We start from the raw sequence: 12,773 nt of genomic DNA on the forward strand, positions 1-12,773 counted from the left end.
GTAGTTTTGGGAACATTATGTATTTCTGTCTTGTAGTTTTGGGAACATTATGTATTTCTGTCTTGTAGTTTTGGGAACATTATGTATTTCTGTCTTGTAGTTTTGGGAACACGGTGTGTAAAGAGAAGCGGCAGTCCATCTCTACAGAGGACCGAGCCAGAGCCACCCTGGTCTCAATAATGTTTGGTTGTTCAGGGTGGTGTTTGGTTGTTCAGGGTGGTGTTTGGTTGTTCAGGGTGGTGTTTGGATGTTCAGGGTGGTGTTTGGTTGTTCAGGGTGGTGTTTGGTTGTTCAGGGTGGTGTTTGGTTGTTCAGGGTGCGTTGGATGTTCAGGGTGGTGTTTGGTTGTTCAGGGTGGTGTTTGGTTGTTCAGGGTGGTGTTTGGTTGTTCAGGGTGGTGTTTGGATGTTCAGGGTGGTGTTTGGATGTTCAGGGTGATGTTTGGTTATTCAGGGTGGTGTTTGGTTGTTCAGGGTGATGTTTGGTTGTTCAGGGTGGTGTTGGATGTTCAGGGTGGTGTTTGGATGTTCAGGGTGATGTTTAGTTGTTCAGACTGGTGTTTGGTTGTTCAGGGTGGTGTTTGGTTGTTCAGGGTGGTGTTGGATGTTCAGGGTGGTGTTTGGTTGTTCAGGGTGGTGTTTGGTTGTTCAGGGTGGTGTTTGGTTGTTCAGGGTGGTGTTTGGTAGTTAAGGGTGCGTTGGATGTTCAGGGTGGTGTTTGGTTGTTCAGGGTGGTGTTTGGTTGTTCAGGGTGGTGTTTGATGTTCAGGGTGATGTTTGGTTGTTCAGGGTGGTGTTTGGTTGTTCAGGGTGGTGTTTGGTTGTTCAGGGTGGTGTTTGGTTGTTCAGGGTGGTGTTTGGTTGTTCAGGGTGCGTTGGATGTTCAGGGTGGTGTTTGGTTGTTCAGGGTGGTGTTGGATGTTCAGGGTGATGTTTGGTTGTTCAGGGTGGTGTTTGGTTGTTCAGGGTGCGTTGGTTGTTCAGGGTGGTGTTTGGTTGTTCAGGGTGGTGTTTGGTTGTTCAGGGTGGTGTTTGGTCGTTCAGGGTGGTATTGGATGTTCTCTCTTTGCCTTCAGCCTCTTTATGATGCTGCCTTGTGGAATCTGGATCAAGCAGCATTGTACTGGGCTCTGAAGGCACTGGGCTCTGAAGGCGCTGGGCTCTGAAGGCGCTGGGCTCTGAAGGCGCTGGGCTATGAAGGCGCTGGGCTCTGAAGGCGCTGGGCTCTGAAGGCGCTGGGCTCTGAAGGCTCTGAAGGCGCTGGGCTCTGAAGGCTCTGGGCTATGAAGGCGCTGGGCTCTGAAGGCTCTGAAGGCGCTGGGCTCTGAAGGCGCTGGGCTCTGAAGGCGCTGGGCTCTGAAGGCGCTGGGCTCTGAAGGCGCTGGGCTCTGAAGGCTCTGAAGGCGCTGGGCTCTGAAGGCTCTGGGCTATGAAGGCTCTGAAGGCGCTGGGCTCTGAAGGCGCTGGGCTCTGAAGGCTCTGAAGGCGCTGGGCTCTGAAGGCGCTGGGCTCTGAAGGCGCTGGGCTCTGAAGGCTCTGAAGGCGCTGGGCTCTGAAGGCGCTGGGCTCTGAAGGCTCTGAAGGCTCTGAAGGCGCTGGGCTCTGAAGGCTCTGAAGGCTCTGAAGGCGCTGGGCTCTGAAGGCTCTGAAGGCTCTGAAGGCGCTGGGCTCTGAAGGCTCTGAAGGCGTTGGGCTCTGAAGTCGCTGGGCTCTGAAGGCTCTGAAGGCTTTGGGCTCTGAAGGCTCTGGGCTCTGAAGGCTCTGAAGGCGTTGGGCTCTGAAGGCTCTGGGCTCTGGGCTATGAAGGCGCTGGGCTCTGAAGGCGCTGGGCTCTGAAGGCGCTGGGCTCTGAAGTCGCTGGGCTCTGAAGGCTCTGAAGGCGTTGGGCTCTGAAGGCTCTGGGCTATGAAGGCGCTGGGCTCTGAAGGCTCTGAAGGCGTTGGGCTCTGAAGGCTCTGGGCTATGAAGGCGCTGGGCTCTGAAGGCGCTGGGCTCTGAAGGCGCTGGGCTCTGAAGGCTCTGGGCTATGAAGGCGCTGGGCTCTGAAGGCTCTGGGCTATGAAGGCGCTGGGCTCTGAAGGCGCTGGGCTCTGAAGGCGCTGGGCTCTGAAGGCACTGGGCTCTGAAGGCGCTGGGCTCTGAAGGCGCTGGGCTATGAAGGCGCTGGGCTCTGAAGGCGCTGGGCTCTGAAGGCTCTGAAGGCGCTGGGCTCTGAAGGCTCTGAAGGCTCTGGGCTATGAAGGCGCTGGGCTCTGAAGGCGCTGGGCTCTGAAGGCGCTGGGCTCTGAAGGCACTGGGCTATGAAGGCGCTGGGCTATGCTGCAAAGAAATAACATTATTTTCCCACAATGTCTTCTGTATTGTTTTCATTCATTTGAGAAAGTATTCTGAAATGAATGAAATAGCTGAAATGACTCGTTGTAATCATCCGTTTTCCAACCATGAGGAGGTTAGAAAGAAAGCGACCGTTCCTAATGACCTATATCCCCCGTTTGTGTTCAGAACATTGAGAGGGTGGTGTTCGTAGGGAACTTCCTGAGGGTGAACACCTTGTCCATGAAACGCCATGGACTATTGGTCTAAAGGCCAGCTGAAAGCCTTTTTCCTCAGACACGAGGTAAGACTATTTACTAAGGATGTAACGATTCACCGATAGGCATTGGTCCCTGATTCAAATGTTTAAGATACAAGTCGGGCCCCAACCGATCCAAATGCAGTATCAGAAAATGGACTCAAACGTTATGAATCACCAGTTCACTAACTTTTTTGCTCAAATTACTTTCTTTCTATCATACGAAAAAATACCTCTTATCTTTTGTGCCAGTCATTGATCTACAAGTAATTTTGCATGCTGAACCCAGGAAGTATCAGTAGTCTAGTCAAACTGACCAACCCCGGACTGTATCAGTAGTCTAGTCAAACTGACCAACCCCGGACTGTATCAGTAGTCTAGTCAAACTGCGCACTGTGCCCAGCTTCGCGCACTGACCAGACACAAGGTAAGATTATCTGCTGGTCACACACACACACATATACATTCATGCTATTTAGTCAGCCACCAATTGTGCAAGTTTTCCCACTTAAAAAGATGAGAGAGGCCTGTAATTTTCATCATAGGTACACGTCAACTATGACAGACAAAATGAGAACAAAAATTCCAGAAAATCACATTGTAGGAATTATTATGAATTTATTTGCAAATTATTACACTACTGAGCCTCATTTTGACTTGTTTTAAGGACATCACATCAAAGTTGGATCAGCCTGTAGTGTGGTTTTCCACTTTAATTTTGAGGGTGACTCCAAATCCAGACCTCCATGGGTTGATAAATTGGATTTCCATTGATAATTTTTGTGTGATTTTGTTGTCAGCACATTCAACTATGTAAAGAAAAAAGTATTTAATAAGATTATTTCATTCATTCAGATCTAGGATGTGTTATTTTAGTGTTCCCTTTATTTTTTTGAGCAGTGTATATTCACCTGAGGGTTGCTAGGTGGGACAAGCACATAGTAACAGACACCAGCTAAAGCTCTTACTTGGTAAATCGTTGAGGCAAGGTAAAGACATGGAGTAGAACAGCTTACTCATTGTACTGTTATGTGCTCAGTTTGTATATAAAACACCATGAGACTGAGAGATATTGCAGTTAGTTAATGTTAGTCTTAACAGTTAGTTAACATTGTGTTTTTCTATTTTTCTGTCAGGGATACTTCGGATCAGTTGGGGTGTTGCTGGAGCTACTGAATTCATCCTGATCGCTACGGTGGCCCTGAAGGTCAAACTAGCACTTAAGACACAAAGACCGCTCTCACCCAAAGACCGCTCTCACCCAAAGACCGCTCTCACCCAAAGACCGCTCTCACCCAAAGACCGCTCTCACCCAAAGACCGCTCTCACCCAAAGACCGCTTTCACCCAAAGACCGCTTTCACCCAAAGACCGCTCTCACACAAAGACCGCTCTCACACAAAGACCGCTCTCACACAAAGACCGCTCTCACCCAAAGACTGCTCTCACACAAAGACCGCTCTCACACAAAGACTGCTCTCACACAAAGACCGCTCTCACACAAAGACCGCTCTCACCCAAAGACCAGCCTACCCAAAGACCAGCCTACCCAAAGACCAGCCTACCCAAAGACCAGCCTACCCAAAGACCAGCCTACCCAAAGACCAGCCTACCCCAAGTCAAACTAGTACTTAAAGACTTAAGCTCTTAACCAAAGACCGTGCAGTAGGACTACCCCTTTATACTTTAAGTCTATCCTCACTGCATTGGTGCAGTGGGCTTGCATGTACAGGTAGCCAGGCAGGTAGCAGGCAGGTAGCAGGCAGGTAGCCAGGTAGCTAGCCAGGCAGGTAGCCAGGTAGCTAGCCAGGCAGGTAGCCAGGTAGCTAGCCAGGCAGATAGCCTGTACAATAGACAGGTAGCAGGCAGGTAGCCAGGTAGGTAGCCAGGCAGGTAGCAGGCAGGTAGCAGGCAGGTAGCAGGTAGCTAGCCAGGCAGATAGCCTGTACAATAGACAGGTAGCAGGCAGGTAGCAGGCAGGTAGCCAGGTAGCTAGCCAGGCAGGTAGCCAGGCAGGTAGCAGGCAGGTAGCAGGCAGGTAGCCTGTACAATAGACAGGTAGCAGGCAGGTAGCAGGCAGGTAGCCAGGTAGCTAGCCAGGCAGGTAGCCAGGTAGCTAGCCAGGCAGGTAGCCAGGCAGGTAGCAGGCAGGTAGCCTGTACAATAGACAGGTAGCCAGGCGGGTAGCCAGGCGGGTAGCCAGGCGGGTAGCCAGGCAGGTAGCCTGTACAATAGACAGGTAGCCAGGCGGGTAGCCAGGCGGGTAGCCATGCGGGTAGCCATGCGGGTAGCCAGGCGGGTAGCCATGCGGGTAGCCAGGCATGTAGCCAGGTAGCTAGCCAGGCGGGTAGCCAGGCGGGTAGCCATGCGGGTAGCCAGGCGGGTAGCCAGGCATGTAGCCAGGTAGCTAGCCAGGCGGGTAGCCAGGCGGGTAGCCAGGCGGGTAGCCATGCGGGTAGCCAGGCGGGTAGCCAGGCATGTAGCCAGGTGGCTAGCCAGGCGGGTAGCCAGGCGGGTAGCCAGGCGGGTAGCCAGGCATGTAGCCAGGTAGCTAGCCAGGCGGGTAGCCAGGCAGGTAGCCATGCGGGTAGCCAGGCAGGTAGCCAGGCATGTAGCCAGGTAGCTAGCCAGGCGGGTAGCCAGGCGGGTAGCCAGGCAGGTAGCCATGCGGGTAGCCAGGCGGGTAGCCAGGCGGGTAGCCTGTACAATAGACAGGTAGCCAGGCGGGTAGCCAGGCGGGTAGCCAGGCGGGTAGGGGGAGCAGGTGGGTAGCCAGGCGGGTAGCCATGCGGGTAGCCAGGCATGTAGCCAGGTAGCTAGCCAGGCGGGTAGCCATGCGGGTAGCCAGGCGGGTAGCCAGGCGGGTAGCCATGCGGGTAGCCAGGCATGTAGCCAGGTAGCTAGCCAGGCGGGTAGCCAGGCGGGTAGCCAGGCGGGTAGCCAGGCGGGTAGCCATGCGGGTAGCCAGGCATGTAGCCAGGCGGCTAGCCAGGCGGCTAGCCAGGCGGGTAGCCAGGCGGGTAGCCAGGCGGGTAGCCAGGCGGGTAGCCAGGCATGTAGCCAGGTAGCTAGCCAGGCGGGTAGCCAGGCAGGTAGCCATGCGGGTAGCCAGGCAGGTAGCCAGGCATGTAGCCAGGTAGCTAGCCAGGCGGGTAGCCAGGCGGGTAGCCAGGCAGGTAGCCATGCGGGTAGCCAGGCGGGTAGCCAGGCGGGTAGCCAGGCAGGTAGCCAGGCGGGTAGCCAGGCGGGTAGCCAGGCAGGTAGCCTGTACAATAGACAGGTAGCCAGGCGGGTAGCCAGGCGGGTAGCCAGGCGGGTAGCCAGGCGGGTAGCCAGGCGGGTAGCCAGGCGGGTAGCCAGGCAGGTAGCCAGGCGGGTAGCCAGGCGGGTAGCCAGGCGGGTAGCCAGGCAGGTAGCCTGTACAATAGACAGGTAGCCAGGCGGGTAGCCAGGCGGGTAGCCAGGCAGGTAGCCTGTACAATAGACAGGTAGCCAGGCGGGTAGCCAGGCGGGTAGCCAGGCAGGTAGCAGGCAGGTAGCAGGCAGGTAGCCTGTACAATAGACAGGTAGCCAGGCGGGTAGCCAGGCGGGTAGCAGGCAGGTAGCCAGGCGGGTAGCCAGGCAGGTAGCAGGCAGGTAGCCAGGCAGGTAGCAGGCAGGTAGCAGGCAGGTAGCCATGCGGGTAGCCAGGCAGGTAGCCAGGCGGTAGCAGGCAGGTAGCAGGCAGGTAGCAGGCAGGTAGCAGGCAGGTAGCAGGCGGGTAGCCAGGCAGGTAGCCAGGCGGGTAGCCAGGCAGGTAGCAGGCAGGTAGCCAGGCAGGTAGCAGGCAGGTAGCAGGCAGGTAGCCATGCGGGTAGCCAGGCAGGTAGCCAGGCGGTAGCAGGCAGGTAGCAGGCAGGTAGCAGGCAGGTAGCAGGCGGGTAGCCAGGCGGGTAGCCAGGCGGGTAGCCAGGCAGGTAGCAGGCAGGTAGCCAGGCAGGTAGCAGGCAGGTAGCCTGTACAATAGACAGGTAGCCTGGACCGTCTGCATGTGTTTGATAGGACTGTGAACCCTCCGGCAACGCCAACCACTGTTGCCTTAACTGCTGTATGATAACATGTATGTTTGGCATGTTTGATAAAATTGCTTTATGTTACATTTTGAGTGTAATAGTCTAATAAAGAGCATGGGTTGGCGCACACCCACAAATAGTCTGATAAAAGCTGCATTAGCCTTTAACCGAACCATCCAGACAGAAGGGACTTTAGAAGCATCTCTCTGCCACCATCAGATGGTTTAGCCAGGGCTCGACATGAACGCTTGTTCGCTTGCCCAGGGCAATTGGTAGCTCAATTGGTAGAGCACGGCGCTTGTAACGCCAGGGTAGTGAGTTCGATCCCCGGGACCACCCATACGTAAAAATGTATGCACACATGACTGTAAGTCGCTTTGGATAAAAGCGTCTGCTAAATGGCTTATTATTATTATTATAAGTCATTTTTTCCCCTGACAAGCAGATTATAGACAAGCAGTTGTACAAATGGACAGGAAAAAAAATGGAAAAATCACAATATCAAACAATGGCGAAAGTGCATAAAGATGGCGGTCCCCATGTCCTTCCCACAAACGCCTCGTTTGCTGTATTGTACATTGCTCTCCGTTACTCTTTTTTTTGTATTAGCACAGTATACATGATCCCAATTCTAGCTCCAAGACGGAGTCAATTTGAGAACTAAAAAGTAGACTGTGCTGATTTATTGGCACATTGAACCATGTCGCACGCCGTAGTTTAACAACTATGTGGGTAGTGTTAAAAACAGACATATCTGAACTCCTCTATCGTTATGCAGCTTCACCGTTAGGCTACTCCGCTCAGAATTGGATCAAAGTGTCCTCCAGATGCGGTATAATTATTGTAGGCCTGCATTGACAGGCACAAGAGCGGTCTTTCAATCACAAGATGCGTTTTTTGTTGTTGTTGATCAAAGCGAGCACATTTGTTAACATTCATTGCTATTTACTGAGTTATTTGCCCAGTTATAGCCCATAAAATCCTGTAAAAGTCATGGTGTGGGAATCAATGTGTGTGTGCCAGTGGGCCGTTGCCAGAGGAGAGAGAGAGAGAGAGACATTTGTGCAGCAGGTAAATTAACGATATACAACAGACTAAATAGATAACCAGCTTAACTATATTTTGAATTTGCTATCTCGCTAGTTAACTATTTAAGCTATTAGCATGTATTAATGTCATTGTCATGCAGGGCTGGATGAAGAAATCATAGGCCCAGGGGCATGTTCTATGTTTTACCAGTCAAGGTGATGGCGGACGCCTCGTCGTGGCAAAAGCCTATCTCAAGATGAGCTACTTCGAAAAAACAGTGCTGCTGTTCACTAAAAATCGGCAGTAGAGAAAAGTGGTTCTATTGGTTCTACACACAGATTAGTCTTCTCTTTTCAGCAGAAGACATTGCTTTCCAAACTGTACCTTGTTCCCGCGATTGATTTTTGAAATCAGCAAAAGGCAAACCTACCATAGAAATATTATCCCAGAGATGGCAGTTCCCAGTCAAGTCAGAACTAGCAGCCAGTGTACTGCTAGTGTAGCCATGAGTTGAACAGTCAACTTGCCAAGGTAAGATCTTCCAAAACCCTTCTATGGATTATAGAACATGACTGTAGGCATACCGGTAACTGCCAAAATAAAGGAAACACTTGAATAAATGAGTGATACAAAGTATATGTTATGTTGTGGGGTGCATTTTCCTGGCATGGTTTAGCTCCACTAGTAGAATCTATGCTCTGGCAGGTCGTGGTGGCCCAACACCCTATCAAGACACTTTATGTTGGTGTTTCCTTTATTTTAGCAGTTAAGTGCATGTGCTTGTGATAACGTTTAATCCACAGCTATTTTGTTAGAAACTATTGATCCTCTCTCGCAAAATGTAGCTCTCTGGTTTATTTTGAACATTGAGAGTGGGGCTCCTGGTATGTTGTAGCCTATAGAAAGTTGGTATGTTGCGTAGAGATGCAGACAATCCTGTTGGTATGTTGTGTAGAGATGCAGACAATCCTGTTGGTATGTTGTGTAGAGATGCAGACAAGCCTATGGAGACATGCTTTTTAAAATCAGACCCATCTTTCACTCCATAGACCAATGTTTCCCTCTGTTGGTGACATAACATGTACAATGTGCAAAGAAAAGTGTGTAATAGATTTATTTTGTATGTATCGAAAATAAATTATTTTAATGTCAGGGGTGGTGCTTATTTAAACAGTCTACTTTTATTTGTTGCAAATCCAAATGTTTTAGATTAAATATGAATTAACACTGACATGTTTTTAGAAAGCTGTCTTAACTAAGTCAGATTTATCTCTAGGATATATCTTATTGGAAATAGAAATACTTAAAATGTCCTCTGTAGCTCAGCTGGTAGAGCACGGCGCTTGTAACGCCAAGGTAGTGGGTTCGATCCCCGGGACCACCCATACACAAAAAAAATTAAATAAATGTATGCACGCACGCATGACTGTAAGTCGCTTTGGATAAAAGCGTCTGCTAAATGGCATATTATAAAATGATCGATGTTCAATAACATTTACACAATAATTCATGTTATAAAAGCGTTAGGTTTGCGTTATGAAAGTGGAAAATGTGTTACAGAATCATCCATGAAAGGGGCAGTGTCTTCAGGGAACAGTTCCACCACCCCCTCCTGCTCTGCGGAAGGCTGTACAGCTGGCAATTTACAGACCAGTGGGGTGAAAGTCAGAATTGGCTAACCCAACGCTTCTATAAGGGGCAGAAATCAAGACGAAACCATTTTTTTTCCATTTTCATTTTGATATATTTTGTCGACGTTTGAAAACACTAGAGGGAATCTAATTTTGTGTAGAAGAGTCTGTCCCTGGAACCATCTAAAACCGTTATAAACTTTCCAAGGCTGGACACTTTGTAACCGGTACGTGCAAGCTTGTTTCGTTAGGGTAAAACAAATGTCGTCGGGGCAGTGATGTGACACTTGCTAAGATAAATCTCCTCATTCTTCCTTTCCAAATAATACATGGTATATATGTAGACTCACTTCTTGGCAACATTTGAAACGTTCAGGAAAGATGAGCAGCTGTGGTAACCTAAATCAACAGCTAGACAGCAGAGGTCCCATGTCGTTTGTGGGATATTATCAACACACGTAATGATAGTTGTCTTTTCAGATCTGTCCCAAAAGCAAGCAAGTCTGTCCTGTCTGCCACAGAACCACCCTATTGGTGTTTTAATGCTGATGACTACGGTATTGGTGTGTAGTCTTAACATTTTCTTCTTGGAAGTTTTCTGAATCTCAGTGGCTGAGGAAATTCTCACGTATTAATCTGCCATTTACCTGTAAAGTGTCCTGATAACCTCTATAATAGTAGTAATCCTGTAGCGTTAATAGCCTCATTTCATAAATTGTCCTTTGGAGAGAGAGCAACCTGGTCTCAGAGCATGTCGTATTATTCTGTACGTAAATCCGAAGGAGAGAGGGTTTCAAGTGGTTTCCACTAGATAAAACAGCCACAAAGTCTACATTGGCTTTTTGGGCTTAATTTAGGGTTCGGTATAAGGTTAGCAGTGTGGTTATGGTTAGGTTAAAATAAGATTTTAACTAAGATAAATTGTATAAATTGGGGTGGTTTAGCCATAATTATGACTTTGTGGCTGTTAACTAGTGACAATCGCTTCGAATGTTAAAATTCCTGATTTTCTTTCAAGAGCTATTGCCTGTCACTCACAGGGCAATTATTTGTATTTTTTTACAAACCTAACGCAATGGTAAATCCTAGAGCTGGCTGTAGGGTTATAGGTCCGGGGGTTTTGTCGGAAATATTTTTGCTATTTTCACTGCTGGAATTATGAATGCAATAGCTGGCGGTGGCGCGACAGGGCTGGGTTTTGATGAATTCATAAATGATAGGTGTGACGAGGGCTTGGCCACTTACTGGCCAATCAACCCCTGTCATACTGCTGTTGTCTCAAGTTCTGTAGGTTATTGACGGTCTTTGCATTGTACCAACTCCAAATTCAGCTGGGAAAAGTTACCGTCCTTGATACAGTTTATTAAATAGCATATTTCATTTAATTTACATTTCAGTCATTTAGCAGACGCTCTTATCCAGAGCGACTTACAGTTAGTGAGTGCATACATTTTTCATACTGGCCCCCGTGGGACTCGAACCCACAACCCTGGCGTTGCAAGCGCCATGCTCTACCAAATGAGCTACAGGGGACCTGTAGCATAGGCTACAGTAATGAGTAAGAACAACAGTAAAAACGTTTATTTTTAATTTTTTATCCAGTGTTTGCTCCATATGTTAGGAGTGTTGACAGTCAACATTGTTGTAATTGGCTTCAACGAGTAGAGGCCTTTACGCATCACACTTCTCCTCAATAAGAAATACTAGGCTCCTGTAAATGGTATGTGTGAGGCACGTTCGAAATGAGCCAGATATAGCCTGGGACTACCGTTGATATGGCCTTATTGGACTGAATCATTTGAATATGTTTGGAGGAGAGCGTCTTTGGTAACCAGACAGGGCTCTCTTTGGGAATGGGGATGGATACAAGCTGAATGGAGTAGCATATATACTGCAGGTAGGGATACAAGCTGAATGGAGTAGCATATATACTGCAGGTAGGGATACAAGCTGAATGGAGTATGTACTGCAGGTAGGGATACAAGCTGAATGGAGTAGCCTATATACTGCAGGTAGGGATACAAGCTGAATGGAGTATGTACTGCAGGTAGGGATACAAGCTGAATGGAGTATGTACTGCAGGTAGGGTTACAAGCTGAATGGAGTATGTACTGCAGGTAGGGTTACAAGCTGAATGGAGTATGTACTGCAGGTAGGGATACAAGCTGAATGGAGTATGTACTGCAGGTAGGGATACAAGCTGAATGGAGTATGTACTGCAGGTAGGGATACAAGCTGAATGGAGTATGTACTGCAGGTAGGGATACAAGCTGAATGGAGTAGCCTATGCATTGCAGGCAGGTCTATGTGATTGTGAATAATGCAATAGCCTCACCATTTAGAAACCTTTTATGGACAGGCTCCTTGGCAGATGCCTGGCCAGGATAAGACAGACACCAGACACATTGCTGTTGAATCAGCTTTCATTATAGCAGGGCAGGGGTAGCCTACTAAGGACTTGTTTTTAATCAAACTAAATGGAAAACAAGCATTACATTACATTATTACATTACATTATTATGTTACATTATTACGTTACATTATTACATTACATTATTACGATACATTATTATGTTACATTATTACAGTGCATTATTACATTACATTATTACATTACATTATTACGTTACATTATTACTTTACATTATTACTTTACATTATTACATTACATTATTATGTTACATTATTACGTTACATTATTACATTACATTATCATGTTACATTATTACATTACATTATTACATTATTACGTTACATTATTACATTACATTATTACATTACATTATTATGTTACAGGAAAATAACTTGGGCTAAATATTTCTAAATACGAGTGTCACCGGATCATCTCATCTCTCGTTCCATGATGGGCATATAGCCTACATGGAGGGGTTTTACACATCCAGAATAATAACAGAAGCTGGTTACAATAATGTAGAATAGCCTTCCAAACTGGATCTGTTAATCTGTAGCTCAGCTGGTAGAGCACGGCGCTTGTAACGCCAAGGTAGTGGGTTCGATCCCCGGGACCACCCCATACACAAAAAAAATGTATGCACGCATGACCGTAAGTTGCTTTGGAGAAAAGCGTCTGCTAAATGGCATATTATTATTATTATTATTATTATGAATAAAGCTTTGCTGATTAAGATTTATTTCAATGGTCTCACGAGCCAAACTCTTTATTGTAGTCTTGACTGCTTGGTGAATGCATTGGACTGGACAAAAACACACAGCCTTCATTGAGAGGTGGGGAGGCTATGCTTGGTTTTTAATCAAATGAAATGAAATGGGAAAAAACATTTAGTTTTTATGTTACAAAATATTAGGTTTACTGGCACAAAAAGCACATCTCTCTTGTTCCATGTGCATATGGGCACGGTGTGTCACGGCTGGATACACTGCGCTTCCACTGTCAAAATCCACGCCATAACCAACCGCGTTACCGCTAAGACCAGCTTTTGGTTGGTCTTAAACATCCCCATCAGCGTTTT

The 12,773-nt window shown here is 48.0% G+C and overlaps 1 protein-coding gene across 4 annotated transcripts in view; it reads left to right on the top strand.

Annotated features, from left to right (window-relative positions):
* The first annotated feature begins 9,292 nt into the window (after nucleotides 1-9,292).
* LOC121539130 (lysyl oxidase homolog 3B-like) overlaps nucleotides 9,293-12,773 on the top strand; it is a 117,194-nt gene continuing 113,713 nt past the window's right edge. For all 4 annotated transcript variants that reach the window (XR_005995318.2, XM_041847402.2, XM_041847404.2 and 1 more), the window contains exon 1: nucleotides 9,293-9,509. The gene's annotated coding sequence lies outside the window, so the exon portion shown is untranslated. The remainder of the gene's footprint in view (nucleotides 9,510-12,773) is intronic.

The sequence above is a fragment of the Coregonus clupeaformis genome, unplaced genomic scaffold (genome assembly GCF_020615455.1).
Source record: "Coregonus clupeaformis isolate EN_2021a unplaced genomic scaffold, ASM2061545v1 scaf0430, whole genome shotgun sequence".
Taxonomy (NCBI): Eukaryota; Metazoa; Chordata; class Actinopteri; order Salmoniformes; family Salmonidae; genus Coregonus; species Coregonus clupeaformis.